The sequence below is a fragment of the Sus scrofa genome, chromosome 7, assembly GCF_054392235.1.
Source record: "Sus scrofa isolate SSC_HxYL_T2T_F1_AM1 chromosome 7, Sscrofa_HxYL_maternal_Yorkshire_Landrace_v2.0, whole genome shotgun sequence".
Taxonomy (NCBI): Eukaryota; Metazoa; Chordata; class Mammalia; order Artiodactyla; family Suidae; genus Sus; species Sus scrofa.
Genome location: NC_139389.1, coordinates 79242842 through 79262672, shown reverse-complemented (window position 1 = coordinate 79262672; position 19831 = coordinate 79242842). Strand labels below are relative to the sequence as shown.

Genomic DNA, 19831 nt, shown 5'->3' with positions numbered 1-19831 from the left:
CTTTACTTGTCAGAGTTGGAGCATGAGAGCATATATGATAAATCTTCAAGAGAAAGAATGTTTCCCAAATTTAAGTCACTGGAATTTTTATTAAAATTATTTCCAGGAATTAAAGGTAATGGTACCATAAGTTACCAAAAGTTGTATTAAGATACAAATAGAAGTTACAGCAGGAGATAGGAAATAAAGTGTACACATGTGGTTAAATTTGATTTAAAATATCAAGATTTTGAGTCTTTTTGTGGGATTGGACACAGAAGTGGTAGAGAACAATGGCTATCCTTGACAAGATTATAGAGAGAAGAAATGTGTGTGCCAACTAGAGGAAGCAATGGGCTTTTTTGCTGTTAAAGATACCAAAGCATTAATAAACATGTAGACAAATGAAGTATATATGCTTATTTGACATCCTTCAAATTAATTTTGAATTAATGTATACAATCACAAGCCTCAATAGCCTTGAGCAAGATAAACAAACTAAAAATAGAAAAGGTCTAAATCCCAAGACTTACCAAACTACTGGAGGTTTTGTTTTGTTTTGTTTTGGTATATCCTAAATATTGAATACTTGATAAAATGTTTTTCACTATTTATATGTATTGTTTCATACACCTAGAAGTTTTTGGTACCATTGTACATAAATTAGGCTCTGAAGGCTTCGAACTTTCCAGTTACCACCTGTAGACAGGAGCCTAGTTTAATAATGTGCAGCCAATGTGATTCATGGTCTTAGGTCAGGTTTTTTACTTGAAACGCAGTATCCTTATTAACAAAAGCTTGTTACTTAATCTATTTCACCTATCATTTGGATTAATCACCTATACATTTTATCTTTAAAGATATATACATTTTTAAATCTCTTCAAAATTTTAGCATGATTTATGAAAATTAAATCTTGCTATTTTTAATTCACAGTGATTTTTTTATTAAGGCCATCTTTTCATTAAATCAACAATAGTAATTTTCTAACTCAAAAACTAAAAATCAAGGGCTGTTGAATGCTTTTTGCACATAATAACTTATTTTCATATGCATGGTCAGCTCTAACTTATCCTCTATAAAGCAGTTAGAACTCAAAGTGACCTTCCATGAAAAAACAAATCTACAAATTAAACTCATCTTTCAAAAAATATTTTCCCCCATTTCCCCAATCAATGCATCTGTTCATAGCTACTTCAAATATTCTGCTTGCTTATATCAAAATGAAACCTAAGGAAACTTTCAGCCAGAATAAAATATAAAATGATTGTAAACTTTAAAGACTTAATTGTCCCAGAGAGAGTTGAGCTCTAACAAGACAAATCTTTAAGTACACAGAGATAATTTCTACTTGAGAAATATAGGTATCTGCAAGTAAGTGGAGATGTTAATGGGCTTCTTGGGTCTGTTGGAATCCTGATACACACAAAACTTCATATTACACCAAAACATAAATTTCAGTATAATAGAATAATTATGAGAAAAATTGCTATCCTACATGAATGGACACCATTCCTCTTCTTTTTAATTACAGGGTAGCTAATATTCAGTCCTAATGAAAAATGAGTTATTAACAATAAAGAAAGCTTTATGCTTTATTTTCCTGGTGAACCTCCCCTGAGAAGTTACCTGTGCACTAGATTATTTTAAAAGAGAACACATTAGAATCAAAGCTTATACTCTGTACAAAAACTTGTATAAGAACTTGAGCCTTGATTTGGGAAGAAAGGACATTACAATGTCTCTTCATCTACAAGAAATTATTTTTTCACTGTAGAGTTAGAAATAGAAGCTGGCTCTTTTCCCTCTAGCTAAAAAGGACTAGAAACCTTCACAAGACATATGTAAGTCACAAGAAAATTTTAATATTGCTTCCTATCCTCCTGCAAACCAGTAGGTTTAAGATAAAAAGCAGAGAGGATCTTATTGAAAGAAAGATGATAATTTCTCACCATTATCAGCAGGCTGTAATAATGTGCATAGTCTGCAGAAAAAATAAAGGTGGTATTATTTCTCCAGCATAAGGGTTCATACAGAAAGTATATCGATCCTTGCGCTTTTCAGGAGTTAAGGATACATCATCAGGAAACTACAACAACCAACAGAAACAGCGTAGACCATAAGGCCAAGTCTGTTAGTTGTTGACCAAAATCTATTTTCCCTTTATTCCTAGACCCAAAACTAAATTTAAAAATGCCTGGTCCCTTGTGAGTGTTTTTCTTCATAGAATAAAGTGTGATATGTGCCTCTAATGGGGTTAAATCTCAGGACTGTGAATATGCCTGTACCATGTTGTTTTCCTCCTTATCGTCTGGGATTCACAGAGACTCCATCTCTACCATGCAGACAACCCTAGTGGATGACTGGGCAACCAATGAAAAGAACCTGTACCTCTGAATAAAGTCATGGAGCAGAGTTGAACCATTCAGTTTGGACTGTTATATAAAAGAGAAATCAAATTCTATTTTCTTTAATTTCTTGAATCATTGTTCTCTTTGTCATAGCATCCTACTCTTAGACTAACTAATAGAGACCAATATTTCCTGTTCACTGAAGCTGTCCAAGAAATACATCATCAGTACTTCTCATCATTATTCTTGATCAGTGCAGGCCTGATCTAATTGAGAGTAGCCAGGCATTCATATATCCAAATATAAGCAATCTTTAAAAATGTATAGCTAAAAGCCAACTATACCAATATAATTTAAGTATACTAATGATACCTAAATTCACCAACTGTATTTAATCACGTTGCATGATTGGACTTTGTGTAAAAACTTGGAACTTCCAAATTACTTTAGGGCCTAATCTGGTGATCAATAAAAGAAAGACATTATAAAGTGACATTTAACATTTAAAAATCATTTAAATATTTTTCCATTGGCAGATATTAAAAATCAGTTTAGCTCTTAATTTTATTTTATGATTTGAAAATTACTCTCAACCTATTTTGTTATTTCAAGGATTCCTGAAAAGAGCACTTCCCAACTTTCCTACCTTGCTTATTCAAAAATGCCTAGATTCCTTTTAATAGAGTGAAATGTCTATTAAAGGAAAGATAAGATTCTATATAATCTTCTGAGGAGAAGGAAAAACAATTTGAATTTATATCCAGTTATAAATGATTGATTACAGATGTTTTTCCAAAAACTAATTTTTATTGAAGTATGGGTACATGAAAAGTAGAAATGAGAGCAGTATTTCTTAGGATGAAAAGACACAACTCACCTACTTTTCAATTTTGTCTAGAACTGATTGACTCTACTACAAATAAAATGGTAATAAAAAGAAAAAGTCAATAGATGGACGAAGTTATCAGCCAACAAAGGAAGGGACACAGCATTGTTAACAGATGTTTGATTACATCTATGGTAGAAATCAGTTTAATGTGGAAGAAGTTAACCACTGATTAAGGTTTTTTCCTAGAATTCACATAAGGAATTCAGTCTCTTTGCTGAAATTCATCCCCCTTGCTCACTGATAAATGATTATTTTGTTAAATTGAAAATAATCTAGGATATTTAACATCTCTAAGCCAGTTTCCTTATCTGTAAAATAAAAAAAATACCTACATTATAAACTCACTTTAAAGTTAAAGAAAACCATTTGTGTCAAGTATCAACATAATTCCCATCCTTCAGTAGGAATGCAATAATTTTTGTTTCTCTTTTCTTTTTATTCTTTAATTATTTTGTAAAATGCAAAAATCTTCAGGTAATTCTCTTGCCTAAGCCAAATATCAGAATCCAGCAAAGATATTTTAAAGTTACTATGAATGCATTAACTTTGCTTTGCCTACTCTTTGTTATCATAGTAATAATTAACGTTTGAAAAATGCTTACAACTTTATGCCACAATCTGTAAAAAGTTTTGTACATGCAGGAACTGGAATTCACATAGGTTAAGAAACCAAAGGTCACACAGCTAAAATTTGAAGAGCTGGAATTTTCAGTTAGGAAATCAAATTCCAGAGCCCATGTGTTTAATCACTATCTTATACCGCCCATCAATTTTATTTCCATAATATCTGCATGAATATGAAATTACACAATCCCATTTTAAAATTTATTATCTCACAATTCTTAAAAAGATCCACTCTGACCTCTCTTTATAAACTCTATGTTGTACACAACTTTTTACTCATAATTTTTACTTCATTATATTATTGACCTTAAAATGATTATCAAATATTGCCATAGTTAATCTAAGAGTCAGCTTTCTTATGACAAGAGTAATAAAAAAGAGATTTAGAAATTATCAAACATTAGATATGAAGGGAGTTAAGAGAAAAAGTTTCCAAGATTAAAAAGAGCTTATCTTTAAAAAAAAAAAAATGAGAATGAATTGACTTAGACTTATCGCCAGCACTGAATGTTAAGAAAATCGATAAACACCTTCCAGTTTATGGTGAAATTTTTTTGACCCTAAAAATGATAATCCCAGTCCAACATCTAATCTCTCTTTCTCCCCCACCATTCCTCACCTCAACATACACACACACACAGTGAGAACAGAATACAGGCATTTGCAAATATGATATATATTTGCCATATATATTTTCTCAAGTAGTTACTTTATGATGCTGACTAGAAAAATAAGGGACAAAAAAAGAAAAAAGAGGCAAAGAAGGAGGAGAAACGGGATTTAGAAAGTGCAGATCCTACTCAGGAAAGCAGTGAAGAAAACTGTTGGAGAAAGGCTATATAGTAGGGCTAGAAAGCAACTGATTCAGAATAGAGCAGTAAGATTGCAACAGGAAGGCATTTGAGAAGAAATATCCACTTGAGAAAACATAAGGAAAATATATGGAAATGTTAAGATGTATATTACTTTTTTAAAACAAGAGAGAAGAGTCAATTGCTAATCCAAAGGAGAAAAAAAACAAAGCTGTGCTGTAATAGGACATCACCTCACATTGGTTAGAATGGCCATTATAAAAACTCTACAAATAATAAATTCTGGAAAAGATGTGGAGAAAAGGGAACACTACTACACAAAAGGGGATATAAATTGGTGCAGCCACTATGTAGAACAATATGGAAATTCCTTAAGAAACTAAAAATAGAACTGCCCCATGAATCTGCAACTCCACTCCCAGCCATATATTGAGCAAAGACAAAAACCCTAATTCAAAAGTATATATGCATGCTAATGTTATAGTATTTATGACAGCAAAGACATGGAAGAAACCTAAGTAGCCATCAAGATATGAGTGGATAAAGAAGATGTGGTAAATATGTACAATAGAATATTATTCAGCCACAAAAAGAATAAAATATTGCCATTTGCAGCAGCATGGATGGACCTAGAGATTATCACACTGAGTGAAGGCAGACAGAGAAAGACAAAAGTTATATGATATCACTTGTATGTAGAAATCTAAAAATAATGCAAATGGGCCTATTTACAACACAGAAACAGACTCACAGACATAGACAACAAACTTATGGTCCCCAAAGGGAAAAGGGATGGTGGAGCTATAAATTAGTTGTATGGGATTAACAGATACACACTGCTGTATATAAAATAAAAAACAAGATTCTACTGTATTGCACAGAAAACTCTATTCAATACCTTATAATAACAAATAATCTGAAAAAGAATATATGTGTGTACATATGAATCACTCTGCTGTAACCTGAAATTTAACATAATATTTCAATAGCTATAGTTCAATAAAAATTTAAAAAACAAAGTTGTGTAAAAAGGCTCAATTCAAATGTGGGGAAAATAAATCTTTGGTATAATTTTAATCATTGATAGTAAGAAAAGAAAAACCATTCCACCATAGCATAGTACATAACCCAGGATAGTTATAAAAATATAAACTTTCAATTTATGGTGAAAGAATGAAAGACTTGGCTGTGTTTCATTTCAAATTACAAATGATAACAATCTTAAAAAAATAAAAATCACACAGTAGTGGATAAATGGTGGAAAGTGACGAAGGTAAAAATGTGAAGGAAACAGTAGAGATGATAGTATCAACTATTAATAGTGTATCAGGGTATTATTTATTATCACAAAGGTAACCTGCAGAAGTAAAAAAATTATAAATAACTCTAAAATACACAAAGAATGTATAATCATAAAATTTAGTACCCTGAAGGAACCACCAAAGGAAATGCAGTCAAAATCTTTAAGAGTTGACTTTAGGAGTTCCCGTCGTGGCGCAGTGGTCAATGAATCCAACTAGAAACCATGAGGTTGCGGGTTCGATCCCTGGCCTTGCTCAGTGGGTTAACGATCCGGCGTTGCCGTGAGCTGTGGTGTAGGTTGCAGATGCGGCTCGGATCCCGCGTTGCTGTGGCTCTGGCGTAGGCCGGTGGCTACAGCTCCGATTCGACCCCTAGCCTGGGAACCTCCATATGCCGCGGGAGCGGCCCAAGAAATAGCAAAAAAAAAAAAAAAAAAAAAAAAAAAAAAGTTGACTTTAAGAAGCTAAATATCTGTTGAATAGAAATGGTTCTGTTACTTTGATCACAAACTCTTCTAAATTATTTAATTGTTGTTACATGTCCACGTATTCCATTTATAATTTTTTAAAAATTCTTGAAGAGGAGTTTGGGTCAGCGTATCTTCCAGAAAGCCTTGCCTAAACCAGAAAAATCCGTGTGACTTTCTTTTGTGTTTCGATAGTACCCAATGCATACCTCCAATGTGGCACTGATTTTATTGTACACATATGACTATGTGTTCATCTCTTCCATCATACTCTGTGTTTGAGTGGGAATTACATTTTGTCCACCACTCTACCCATATCTCCTATATTATCAGGTGCAGAACAGTAATGATTATATGTTCACTTAATAAACAATCAATCAAATTGGGTAGTCTAGATTAGAGTCAATATTTTAATCCGTTTGTGAGAATTAATATAAACATTCATGAGATGTTTAATTCTTTCATTTTCTCATGGCACATTTTAATTCTCTAATGACAGTAGAATAGGACCATGATCATGAAAGCTGCATGTCTCTGAACCACCAGTACTTAGCAGACACTGCAAGTAAATTGTAACCAAAAAATAATACGCAAAATTCTTCACAGCTAGAATTTAAATGTAAAACAAAAGTTGGGTCTAAGACTCACAGATATAGACAACAAACTAGTGGTTACCAGTGGGGAGAGGAAAGGAGAGGGGCAATATAGGGGCAGGGATTAAGAGGTATAAGCTATTACCTCTTAAAATAAGTTATAAAATAAGTTACCAGGACATATTGTACAGCACAGGGAATGTAGCCAATTATTATAATAAATAAATTAAATATGACCTTTAAAAATTGTGAATCACTATATTGCACACATGTAACATATTGTATATCAACAATATTTCAATAAAATTTTTAATTAAAAAATCTAAATAAAAATGTTTAAAAAGTTCATGTTAAGTCTATCTGGTTTTAAATCAATATACTAAGTTCAAAAATGTTAAAATCTCTCCCTAATTCACAGCATGCCACTATCAACCTTCATTTGGTATTATTCATAGAAATGTTGCAATTACAATTTAGTCCACATTGATCAGCAAAAGTTAAAGGGCAAAATTAATTAATGGAAGTAGTAAAGGGCAAAAAATTAATGCGATGACACATCTAAAATGCTTAGAGTGAGAGAGGCACTGTTATTTTGAGATTATCCAAATTGATTTGCATTAGAACAGAAGGAGAAATCTGTGAATAAAACTGAATTTTAGCACACTAAATTATATGTCAGCATTTAAAAATAATTACTAAATATGACAACCGCATTATAAATTTGAAATATTTGACTGATAGACCTAATAATGACTACTGACATTACAAATAAGCTGCGAATAAAATGTACAGCAGCTGCATTAAAACTATGCCTTCCAAGTTAATGTGTGGATATATACCAATACTTCATATTTTTTAAATGACTCATTTTTTATTAAAATGCATAAAAAGTTTTAGACACAATATAAAGTATACAAATTTTTTAAGTTACAAAGATTTTCTGGTGATATTTATTTTGAATACTGAAGGAACAGTGTAATTTTCAAACAACATAATTAATTCATCAATATATAAGAACTTCAGATCAATCAAAGATAAATAGTTGATGACAATAAATATTCTTATCTTTTGGAGGATTTGTGTGACTTTCAAAGTTCTAACATAAACCAAATAGAGATGTAAAATCAGAATATTAAATTTGCTGTTTATAAACCGCCATCACTACACCTCACTTGCTCTTGAAAATAAATTTTAGAGTTAGACCCGGAAAGTATATTGAACTCTGTTTTTTTTTAATTTTTTCTTTTTATGGCCACACTTGCAGCATATGGAAATTCCCAAGGAGGGGTTGAATGGGCGCTACAGCTGCCAGCCTACGCCACAGCCAAGACAATGACGGATCTGAGCCACGTCTGTGACCTATGCCACAGCTTGCAGCAACACTGGATCCTTAACCCACTGGGCCAGGTCAGAGATCAAACCCACATCTTTACAGAGGCAATGTCAAGTCCTTAACCTGCTGAGCCACAATGGGAACTCCTTGAACTCCATTTTAGATAGAATGAACGTTAGAGATTAGAAGTCCCATAACAAGCAGCTATTAAATAGTAGAAGAGAGTCTAGGATTTGAGCTTCTGATGTTCAACAGTCTTTCTACTAATTGCTGAGTGCTTTTCAGCTACTAAAACATACATATCCTATCAGGTCTCAATTAGGAGTCATTTTGTAAAACACTGAATCCTGTAATGAGCCATTTCCAAACTAAGTAATTTTTAAAGCCTCTTTCACTCCCACATCCCAAGAAATGGCTTATTACAAGTAGCATAAATGGAAGAAATGAAATCTGGAGCAATGTTCTATACTTGCCCAATAAAGCAGTTAGGAGTGACAGTAAATCCTAATAAGTTATGAAAGAAGTTTAAGAAATGCCTTTTTTTGACTGCCGGCAATGTCCTTATGCTAAAATGATCTTTCTGAACACCTTGAGGACACACAAATGAAACTCTGTGTATTACTTTCAAATTTATGAGTATATGTATGAGTTTTATTTATTGGACATAGTTATTGTTATATCTCATCAAAATAATATATTTATTTTTACCCTTGAACATTTTCGCTCTAACGACATTCTAGGAATATTAGAACAAAACAAAATTCCTTTTATCCGAGTTATAAGCTATCTAGTATCTCTGATCCAAGATGTTCAAGTACTCTAAGATCCATGTAACCCATGCAACCAAGCATGCAGACATTTGGACTGTGTTTTTCATCACTGTGGACTCTAATATTAATATGCCAGATCTATTTAGGCATTCCAAAAACCATAAACACATAATTCACACATGGTGTGCAATAAAAACAGATGCTTTTCTGCCTTGGGGGGATGATTCATGATAGAAAAATATGAGCCTTTAGAGGAAAATTGTGTTCTTGTTTCCTGAGATGAAGTTCTTGCTGGCAGCACTGTGAGGGAAAACCAAGACTTCTAACCCAAAACAATGAAGTTTCCTAATAGAGATAAATAGCCCCTTCAATTATGTCAGAAGACAGTTTCAAAAGAACAGACTAAGTATTAAGTAGAAAGCAGACGATGTGACTGCCAGTCTAGATGCTAGCCACACAGAGGTGTGGGTTCAGTGGTAGAAGAGCAGCAGCAGAGTCAAAGGTATAGAACAGAAAGCAGAGCAGGAGACCAAAGGTGATAGAAAAGCAGCCCTCTGTTTCTCAACACACGGAGAACCAGAAACTACATTGTAAGTATGGTTTTCCAGAGTGAAGGAGAGAGGATAAAGTGAGCATTGAGATTTGGTAGTAATCAAGTAATCTCTCAGTTTCAGAGTACAGAGACCTGTGTTTGACACTTATCTCCACCATCCACAAGTTGTGTGATCTTGCTCAAATAGACTATTTGGTTATATAGCCTCAGGTTTCTCACCTTTAGTATAGGGTGAAAAATGATGAAAGAAATAATAAAAGCATTTACTTTATGGGTGTCATAGGTTTTTAAAAACAGAATAAAATAGCTCATTAGTAGAGTGTACTTATCAAAACCAGCTATTAACATTACTAATATAGCAAGGAATCATTGAGTTCCCTGTAGCTTAATAAGAAAACTTGGACAAACAACACAGGAGACACAGGATAAGGACACAACACTGACTCAGCCAACCCAAAGTAGCCATGTAAATACTTGCTATGGTTAAGAGCATGGATTTGGGAACTAAACTGCCTGACACTCTTACTTACCACGGAACCTAGTGCAAATTACTCAATCTCTGTGCCTCAGTTTCCTCATCTGCATAAGAACTATAAAATAACAACATGGAATTATTATGAGGGTAGAGTTAATTGCTCTTAAAGCTCTTAGAACAGTGAATGGCACTTATGTTCTTTAATTAACAAATAAATGGAGTTCCCATCATGGCTCAGTGGTTAACGAATCCAACTAGGAACCATGAGGTTACAGGTTCGATCCCTGGCCTCGCTCAGTGGGTTAAGGATCTGGCCTTGCCATGAGCTGTGGTGTAGGTCGCAGACACAGCTCAGATTCCATGTTGCTGTGGCTCTGGTATAGGCTGGTGGCTACAGCTCCAATTTAACCCCTAGCCTGGGAACCTCCATATGCCATGGGTGTGGCTCTGGAAAAAGACAAAAAGACCAAAAAATGATATTAATATTAATTAATATTTAGCATACTTTATAAATGTAGAGTAGACACAGTGTAGCTTATTAATTATTTAGTATCTTTTTCCATTGTTTTGATGGAAGAAAGATCATAATCTATTTCTCTTAGGTATACCAGGCTATTCACTAATATATTACCTAAGACCATTTTATTTGCATTACATAAATAATTTAATAAGAACCAGCAGGCTCTTTTTTTTTTTTTTTTTCAAAAATATACCCTGTTTGAACTTCCCTTCATTCTCTTCTGTGAGTATAACCTATCTGTGTTATAAGGGTAAAAAGACCCTCTTGTTGTTAAACTGTAGTTCATCAACCTGTTAATAGTTGATACCTCACTCAGTGGGATCCAAACAGTAAGTTTTTAAATAGAATACAACAGAATAAAAAATAGAGTGTATCACAAGTAATGAGTATAATTTCATAAATCCTTTATTTCAGTTGCGTGTGTGTGTGTATTTGTGATCTAGCTCACGATGTAAACTGGGCACAGCCTTCACTCTAAGAGAATAACATTGAGAACTTAACCCAAATTGGAATTAGCTAACCAAAGTAGGTAACAGGTTACTCAGTAGGACCAAACACCTCACATGCAACTTTTAATGAAGGAAGCTTGAGAGGGAGAGAAAATTTCAGAACATGGATGCTCCTGTGAAGCTGAGAGGGAGGCTGCATTGGGGAACATGGGACAACCAGGAGGCAGCACAGAGTGCAGAGCTGAACTGAGGAAGCTAAAAGTCACACAAACAATAGTGATTGGAGTAAATAATAAATTTCAAACTTTGTTTTACAATCTTTGTCCGGAGATCCTCCCTGTATGTCTACATCTGTATACCTAGATATAAAACAAAGATATTAACTTCTATCCTTTCCTCCTTCATACATGTACCAGAGGATAGAACTATGAAAGTGCTTTGAGTTTTTTAAATTAAATGATAGTGAGGAGAGTTGCCTTCGGCCTTTGAGGAGTTAGATCCCCTCCCAGTACTTTATACAGTATATCCTTGGGATCATCACATTGCAAATTTTAAAGAAAGATTTGTACTGATATTCCTGCTGTGGTTAAGGATCCAGTTTTGCCGCAGCTGTGGCATGGGTCACAGCTAAGGCTCAGACTCAGTCTTTGGCCTGGCAAATTCCATATGCCAATGGTGCAACCACTAAAAAAAGAACTAAACTAAACAAAAATAAAAACATTAAAAGGAAATACTCTGAGGTAGAGAAACAAATCTAAGTACAAAGTTGCACGTCTCAATTTTTTAATGATGAAAAATTGGAAACGACCTAAATGCGAAGCAGCGATTAAATGGGCAATGGTTACATTGTTCACTGCCAATCCATAAAATAATATAAACAGGACTTAATATGTATGATAACAGTGGTTTTCAAAAGTCAAAACAGTAATGGGAAATGCTCATATACAACACTGATGAAAAAGGCAGAACCCTAAGCATAACTCACAGAAAGATTTAAATTATTCAAAGTACACTATATAGTACATATATATTTATGCATATTAAAAGGCCTGTTTTTTTAATTGTGCAAAACGTTAACTGAAGTTGTCTGTGAGTTTTGTCTCAATAGGTGATTTACATTTATTTTCTTTATAATATATGGGAAAAAATTTACAGCAAGTCTGTATTAAAATTAGAAGTAAGCAAAAATCAAAGATATTTTATAAAATAATTTGTTAAAAAATATACACTTTTAACTCATATATAAGAAGAGATGGGTCTTCAGATTCTTACCAGTTGTTCTAACCCACATGCTCCAGTGAAATGATGGTGTGTCTTACTAGTAGAAGACTATACCATTACAACAAAACTGGAAAGTTCTACTCAGAAAAATCCTTCAAAGAGAAGGAGGAAGCTTCTCACCCAACAAACCTGAATCACTAGTGTATTATAGAGCTTTTTTCCAAAATATGGACTTTTTTTTCTTTTAATGCAAACATATCAATTAGAAATCCTGAGCTATCTCAGAATTCCTGTAAAGAATTAAAGATTTATCAGCAGTTATTTTTAAAACATCTGTAAATACACTGAGAAACATAATTGTCACATTATAAAGTTTTGGCTGTCAAGTTTTTGGTTCTTCGTGTTACTGTAGTCAATATGTATTTATTGCTTGATGCGTCTTCCCAAGAATCTACTTTATCATTTTATCTGAATCTTTCAAAGCAAATGGAGAAATACCACACTTCATGTGATTGTAAGACACGTATTTCAACATCTCTGAGATACAGATGCATCTCACAATTTGTGGCACATCACAGTTAATTTACAGCGCTTTTATTTTTTCTTTCTTTATAGTCTATTAAATAATGGTGCACCTTACAGTGGACAACGTATTCAATTAAACAGAAAAACCCCTCACCTCATCCATTTGATCACTTCAAATCAGCAATGTTAAAGCCTGGATTATTTAAACACCAACCTGCCAAACCCTCTAAAATTTAAGAGCATCCTACAAGTTCAGAACTCTTCTCTCAAAAATATCAAAGCACTTATCTACACAAGGAGTGCTGTTCTGCAGTGCAAAAGACAGGGAGGACATATGTTGTTTCAGAGAATTTGTACAAGTACTGAGGCAGCTGTATAAACATGTTACATGCATGATTTTTTTTCAAGTTAGCCATAAATGATATGTAAAGTAATTGTTGAACTTATGGCCAAAGACATTGTGTATGTGTCAAGGCCAACTCTGGCTTAGACTCTGAAGCTAGACAGCTAATCTCACTCAAAAAATAAGGGTATGAAACCATCTAAGCTTCATACTCAACTGGGAGAGTTAGAAGCTGCTTTTCTGACAAGTCATTTATGATGGCTCAGAACGTGGGTGAAGGCAATGGCATTTTCCCTGAGAAAGGACAAGAAGTTTGTTATGACCCTGCACCCCTGATAACACATTTGGAGGAAATCTTCAACCAATACAGCATTTCGAAAAATCACACCTGTAATTAATGTCGATACTACTTGGTTATTTTGTTTTGGTTTGGTTTTTTCCCAAACCAATCATGTTTCACCTGGGATAGACAATCAACTCAAACAGACCTGGTAGATTAGAGAAGACCAGCTGACTATACCTGCTTAGTTACGATTGGTACTTCTGCCACATTAGAAAGGAAAAATTTACTCCATTTGGCTAGTGGGATCTACTGTGGGAAAAGCAAAAGACATAAAAAGAGAACATAATAAAGACAAAGAGAAAAGGAAAGACAGTAACAGAGCCCATCTTCAAGACAGCAATAAGCAGGGGCTTCCATGACAGCTTTTACAGGGGGTGACAAGATGGCACTCCCTGACATTCTGACAAGAGAGAAGATTGTGAGAGACTCAAAAGATAAAACATCTTTACAGCTGAGGGCTTCAGACACTTATATGCACCAATTACTTTTATACGACAGTACTATAATCACAACAAATGTATGAATGAATGAATGAATGAATAACACATTAAATATTTGTAGCCTACATAATCCCTACCTAACCTCTGGTTATGCCCCTCTTAATTTTAATATTTATATTCTTAAAAATGGAATCACTGCAGTTATTTTAGGAAATAAATGGCATAATCCCTTAAAGTAATGACATAATCCCTTAAAGGTTATTTTGCTTATTAATTTGTCTAATGTTTATATTCCTAAAATAAGAAACAAACTCGATGAAGGCGGAAGATGTAAAGGTATCCAATGCTGTATTCTCGGCACCAAGAAGAGTACTTGGCATATAGCATGTGTCTAATACGTATTCATTAAAAAAAAATTTAATGCACTTATTTAGGGATTTCATATAATTTCATATAATTCACTCTATCTTTATAACATCAAAGATAAAATTTTAATATTCCTTACAGCGGAGTAAATACAGCAGGCTCAGAAATTTGTGGTCTAGTATCATGTCAGCTGAAGTACATTTCAATTTTATAATTAAAGTGAAATTCTATACTTGCAAGTAATACTTTCAAATACTTGAAGATAAAGTCAGATACACTTGACCACTGCCCACCAGCAAACTTATAGGAAATAAGTGAGACCACGAAGTATAAGTGGATACAAAGGGACCTGAGTTCTATTTTTCATGCTATAAAAAACCTATACATAGTGTGGTTAATAAGGCTCCCACATCTCACTTGGAGCCCTAGATGCGGTGAATCCGCTGGCAGATGCAGAGCTAGCTAGCTCTAGAGCCTGAATGCCAGTGGAGGGCAGCAGAGAGCTACTTCAGAGAAAATAGATTCAAGAAGGCTTAACAGCTCTCGGCTGAGAGCAGGGTCCTTAGCCAGATCTACAAAGCTCCTCTTGAAGAGGCAGCTCATTTTGAAAACCAGCCCACAGGGGAGCCAGCAAGAATGGAGTTTCCCAATGCATTAATGTATGAAGCCAAGAACGAAGGGAGATGGGCAGGAAACGACGGCCAGAATACTCAGAGTAATCCGGACTTAGACTCGGCACAGCTCCCAGGAGCCACTGATTCAAATAGAGATCTCTCTCCCAAGCTACTGAATCAGATGTTGTCTTACCTTCGCAAATCTTGGATCCCAAGATCATTAACAAACATGTTTTGAGTACAGTCTTTTTGCAAAGATGGTCCCTCCTGTAGAAAACATAAATAATATATTTTTAGACTATTTTGCTATCTTTTTACAAAGATTATCCTTCAGGTAAAAAATATAAAATTTATCTCTAAGAGGAGAAAATCATACATGAATGAAGAGTACCAAGCACAGACTCCACCATGTTACAGGGTTCCAAGAATTCTCCAAAAGTTGAGACTTCTCAAACATACACAATGGAGTCTTAGTGAGGTTAAGGAAGAGCAGCCGGTTGATCAGTAACTCCAGTTCCCAGTATGAGGACGTCAACTCTGAGGACAACCTGAGGACAACCTTAGTAGCAAGATGCAGCCTATCTCAGGCCAGGATTGTTCTGTCCTAATGGTATGAGCTTAGATGAGTAAATTAGCTTCTCTAGGTCAGTTTCCTCACTTCTAAAATAAAATAATACCTGTCTCTTGAATCTGAGAGGAATTCACAGAAGAACTTGTGCCTTGTCAATTTTATATAAATGCAGAGTATTTTTATTAGCAGTCTGAGTAGTATGAAGAGTAGGAAGGCATCTAGGAAGATGAGAAAAGAGAGAAAAGCATCTGTACGTCTCATACATGTCTTCAGCCTCACTGGGGCCTGTATTAAATGCTGAGCCTATTTGCATCATGAGGTAATATTTGTCTCCTGTGAGAAGTCTTCTCCTTGCTAAGGTGTGTAATGATGTTCCAAGCCAGACAGGAGTGGAGGACATTTTACTGCCACCTCCTGAAGAAATTTATTCATAGGGCCACAGAAGTAGGGAGGAAGTGTAGGCTGTTTGCAGCCAGAATTTTTTGGCTCTGATTCATAATAATAATAATAATAATAAATAATTATTACCATGAGAATATGGGAACATGTTGGATAAACTCAAATACAGCTGCCTCAGCTTTGTGTTCAGTTTAGTCCCATTCTCACACTGTGATTTTTCTGGATGGACAGCAAGAGAGCTGAGTGCATGCCAATGAATTGGTAAATGTTGACTGAAAAGTCTAAGATTTTTGTCATTTCTAAAAATCAGACAAAGAGGGAGAGAGGGGGCTGGACATAAAGAAGAAGAGTTCACCAATTCTTTCAGTTCTTATTTCTGATGAGATGCCTAACTGGAGATTTCAGATTTGGTATTGAACAATGGCAAATGACAAAAGAATCACTAGAAGCAGGTCTTTGCAAATGAGGGTCAACACTTTATTGATTCAAAGATGTTCTAGGCAATAAGGAGCACTGAAATGTTTAAACTTCTCATTTTGTGCACAAGGAAACTAAGGTCAAGAGAAATGGTTCGACTAGCTGAAATTCTCCCCAGAGTTAACTATGAGGGAAGCAATCCTATTACACTAGAATACTACCTGGCTAAACTAGATAGTGAGTTGATCAGTAGCCAAATTCCATAGTAAAGGTACAGAAAGTACTGGTAAAAAAAAATAGCACATAACAAACAAAGCTGGCTTCCTTTAAAGTTATAAAATATGGGAATTCCCTGGTGGCTGGCTCAGTGGATGAAGGATCTGGCACTGTCACTGCTGTGGTGCAGGTTTGATCCCTGGCCTGAGAACTTCCACATGCCACAGTCATGGCTAAAGTTATAAAACATGGACCTACACATCCTACGAGTTATCATCTGCTTTGCTAATAGGAACTGAAAGACATTTATTCTTCACCATGTGCGTGAACAAACTATTCACACACACATGGCCAGCTTATAGAGTCACAGAGTATAAGGTGGATTCTTTTTCACTTCTGTCTAAAGTGTTAAATGCCAAGAAAATGCTAGTATTGTTATTCTGAAAAGTCTTGGGCTATGTAATTGCTCTGCCATTGCTAAGACTTCGCCTGTGCCCAGATTATCTTTGCTACAAAAAGAGATGGAGCTACCATTTCTTTGAATTTCAAAACATCTTACGCAAAGGTAATAAAGACAGAGAATATATGTGGTGACTTGAAGGAGGGAGTTATATTTAGCACATCTCCTGATATTGACAGTAATCTCAAATCAACTAAATGGCTGGTCCAGATAAAAGGAAATCTCAGAAGTTTCTATCTTTTTCAATTTTTAAGTACTTGTGCAATTGATTTTAATTTAGGAAATTAATTACATAAAGTGCAACCCACAAAATTATTTTTAGAACTAGTCTCTTGACATGGAAATTAAAGCATTTAAAAAATTTAACTGCCTTGTGTACTGATTTGAGGTTAAGCATCTTTTCCTTTATTTATCTCATTCCTCTAAACTCAGTAAGATACACTTTGACGTCAAAAAAGTGCTGTTTGCCAGACAATCAAGATTTATTCGAAAAAACAAGTTGTCTCTCTCCAAAGACCCTATCTATCCTCAGTAAATACATTCCACATCATCATCAATGCTATTGAGCACTATGGTCACTAGATGTCGCTGCTGTCGTTTGAATAAAATCTCCCCAAAAAAAGAAAAAGAAAAAAGATTCTATGGTTTGGGGAATTTTTTTTCTTTATTGCTTTGGGTATTTTGGTAAGTGGATGTGGATGATATATATTAATGAATGCAGATCACTTATTTGTCAGATGAAGAAAGAAAACTATAAAGGTGAAGTATCTTGCCTAAGGATCCATGAGAAAAGAGTGGTAGAGACAGAGTTGCTCTGTTTTCACGTTTACACTATATAGGCTTTTTTTTAAAAAAAAAAAATCTAAAGTGTTCCTTATGGGAGCAATGAAGGCAATCATCTTTTAAATTAAAACCTAAATAATAATACTTATTATATATTAAATTTGTTTTATCATGTTTCTCCCGAGTGGACTTCTCCTTGGAAACTGAATTCATATGAATCATGATGACATATGCCTTTCCCAGGCTAGACTTTAAAGAGTAAGAGAACTACAAAATGTCATCAGCTAAGTTCAGGCTATTCCTTCCTCCAGAGAGTCTCCTCCATAGAGGAGTTCAAGGAGGAAATGCCAGCAAGCCCAGGAAAGTCTCCTCCATAAAGTTATTAAAACTAGACAAACATACACACAAAGAATCTGATACAGAGAGCATCTCCAAACCAGCATTCCTGCCAAAACAGAAAAGAAAGCCAGCAGAGTCTTCTTCAGAAGGCAGGAGCTAAGAAGGATGCAGAGGAGGCTGTGACAGCAATCCTGAACCGCTTTCACAGACTGAGATGAGAAGAAAAGAAAGGCAATGACTGAAGGAGAGAGGAAGGCAAGTTAACTGAAAGAGACAACCAAGTGCCACTGCTGAAGTTTCCAGATATTTCTGCTCCCAAGGCGGAACCAAATATTCACTACCCCTGGTGTGGATTGGCAGGCAGGAGATAGAGGAGGGCACTCTCACACACTAGCTCAAAGTTGTTAGACTCTCTTTTCAGCCCCTACCTCAAAAAGGGGGAGGGAGGAATGAACGTGCCCTGAAAAGAAAAGAAAAAGGAGCCAGCACCGAGGCTAGCCTTGGGAAAATCTCCACAGATGAGCATTTTTTTTTTTTTTTTTTTTTGCGTTAAGTGGACTGCATTAGCAGCCTAAACACGTAGGGAAAGGCTAACATCGCCTGTTAATATAATGCAGGAGATGAATGATAGAGACCTGGGAGTTGAGAGTGAAAGCACTAGTTTTACATAAAATGAAACAATTCTGTGGACTTAACTTCTTAGGGTGCCTCACTCCTGAGGCGAGGCATGTACTGGGATGTCCATTTTAGAGGAGATAGATCTATAATATAGTGTAGTATGTATATATATATATATTTCACTATCTTAACTTCTACAGTATGAAAAGAGGTTCTTAGCCCACAGTTCTGAGGTTGCCCCTGGGAATCATCTCTGGGATGTGTCCTTTAAACTCCATCCTGGGGCTGAGGACTGACAATTAAGCAATTTCCCAAACTCGGCATAAAAATGGTCAACCTCCACCCGCCTCACGCTGCTTCTTTTCTCTTACCCTTAGAGAGAGGGGGGGATTTGGATAGGTATCAAGACAGAAATAGAGATAGGGATGGGGGTCCCTGGAGGTGAGAAATGGAGAAAAGAAGGGGGGGATAGTTAAGGGGAAACTTAAGGAATTAACTCAATTGAAGTCCAATTTTTATCAGGTTTTTTTTTTGGGGGGGTATTCCTCCAAAAACTGAGTTCAGCTTGCTTGTTCCTACCTAGGTTTTGTAGCAAACTTTCCGTTAGAACAGTGTTTTAGGTACTTACAGTAAAATAAAACGAAATTTTGGATGGGTGGGGCAGGGAGAAATGCCTGAAGGGCCAGCTCGAGGATGTGGATGGTCCCTGCTACGGATCACAAAGCCTCTGAGTGCACAAAGCACAGTCCTTACTTCTCTTTTCCTAGCCCCTTCACCTCGCTTAGCATCTCCTTTCCCCCAAGATTTGCTTGAAAGCAGCCAGGCGATCTAGGTGCAATGCTGGCTTTTTCTGTGCGAGGAGCCAATGGGCCCCTCCCAAACTAAAATGGGAAAAGGCCCCTAGTCTCAATGGGTCCACCTTCAAATTACCCCACACACGTGGAGGTTTCTGAAACAGCAGAATTCAATGTAAAGACCTGAGATTTCTCCTGGGTTGGCCTCAGGGGGGCCAAAGGGTGATCCCTCCAAACATGACCTTCCCCTTAATGCTTCTACCTCA

At 35.4% G+C, this 19831-nt stretch overlaps 1 long non-coding RNA gene across 2 annotated transcripts in view; it reads right to left on the bottom strand.

Moving 5' to 3' along the window:
* Nucleotides 1-19831, bottom strand: part of LOC102165728 (uncharacterized) — a 582163-nt gene that overhangs the window by 544357 nt on the left and 17975 nt on the right. For both annotated transcript variants that reach the window (XR_014810754.1, XR_014810750.1), the window contains exon 2: nucleotides 15162-15235. This is a non-coding gene — a long non-coding RNA (uncharacterized LOC102165728). The remainder of the gene's footprint in view (nucleotides 1-15161; nucleotides 15236-19831) is intronic.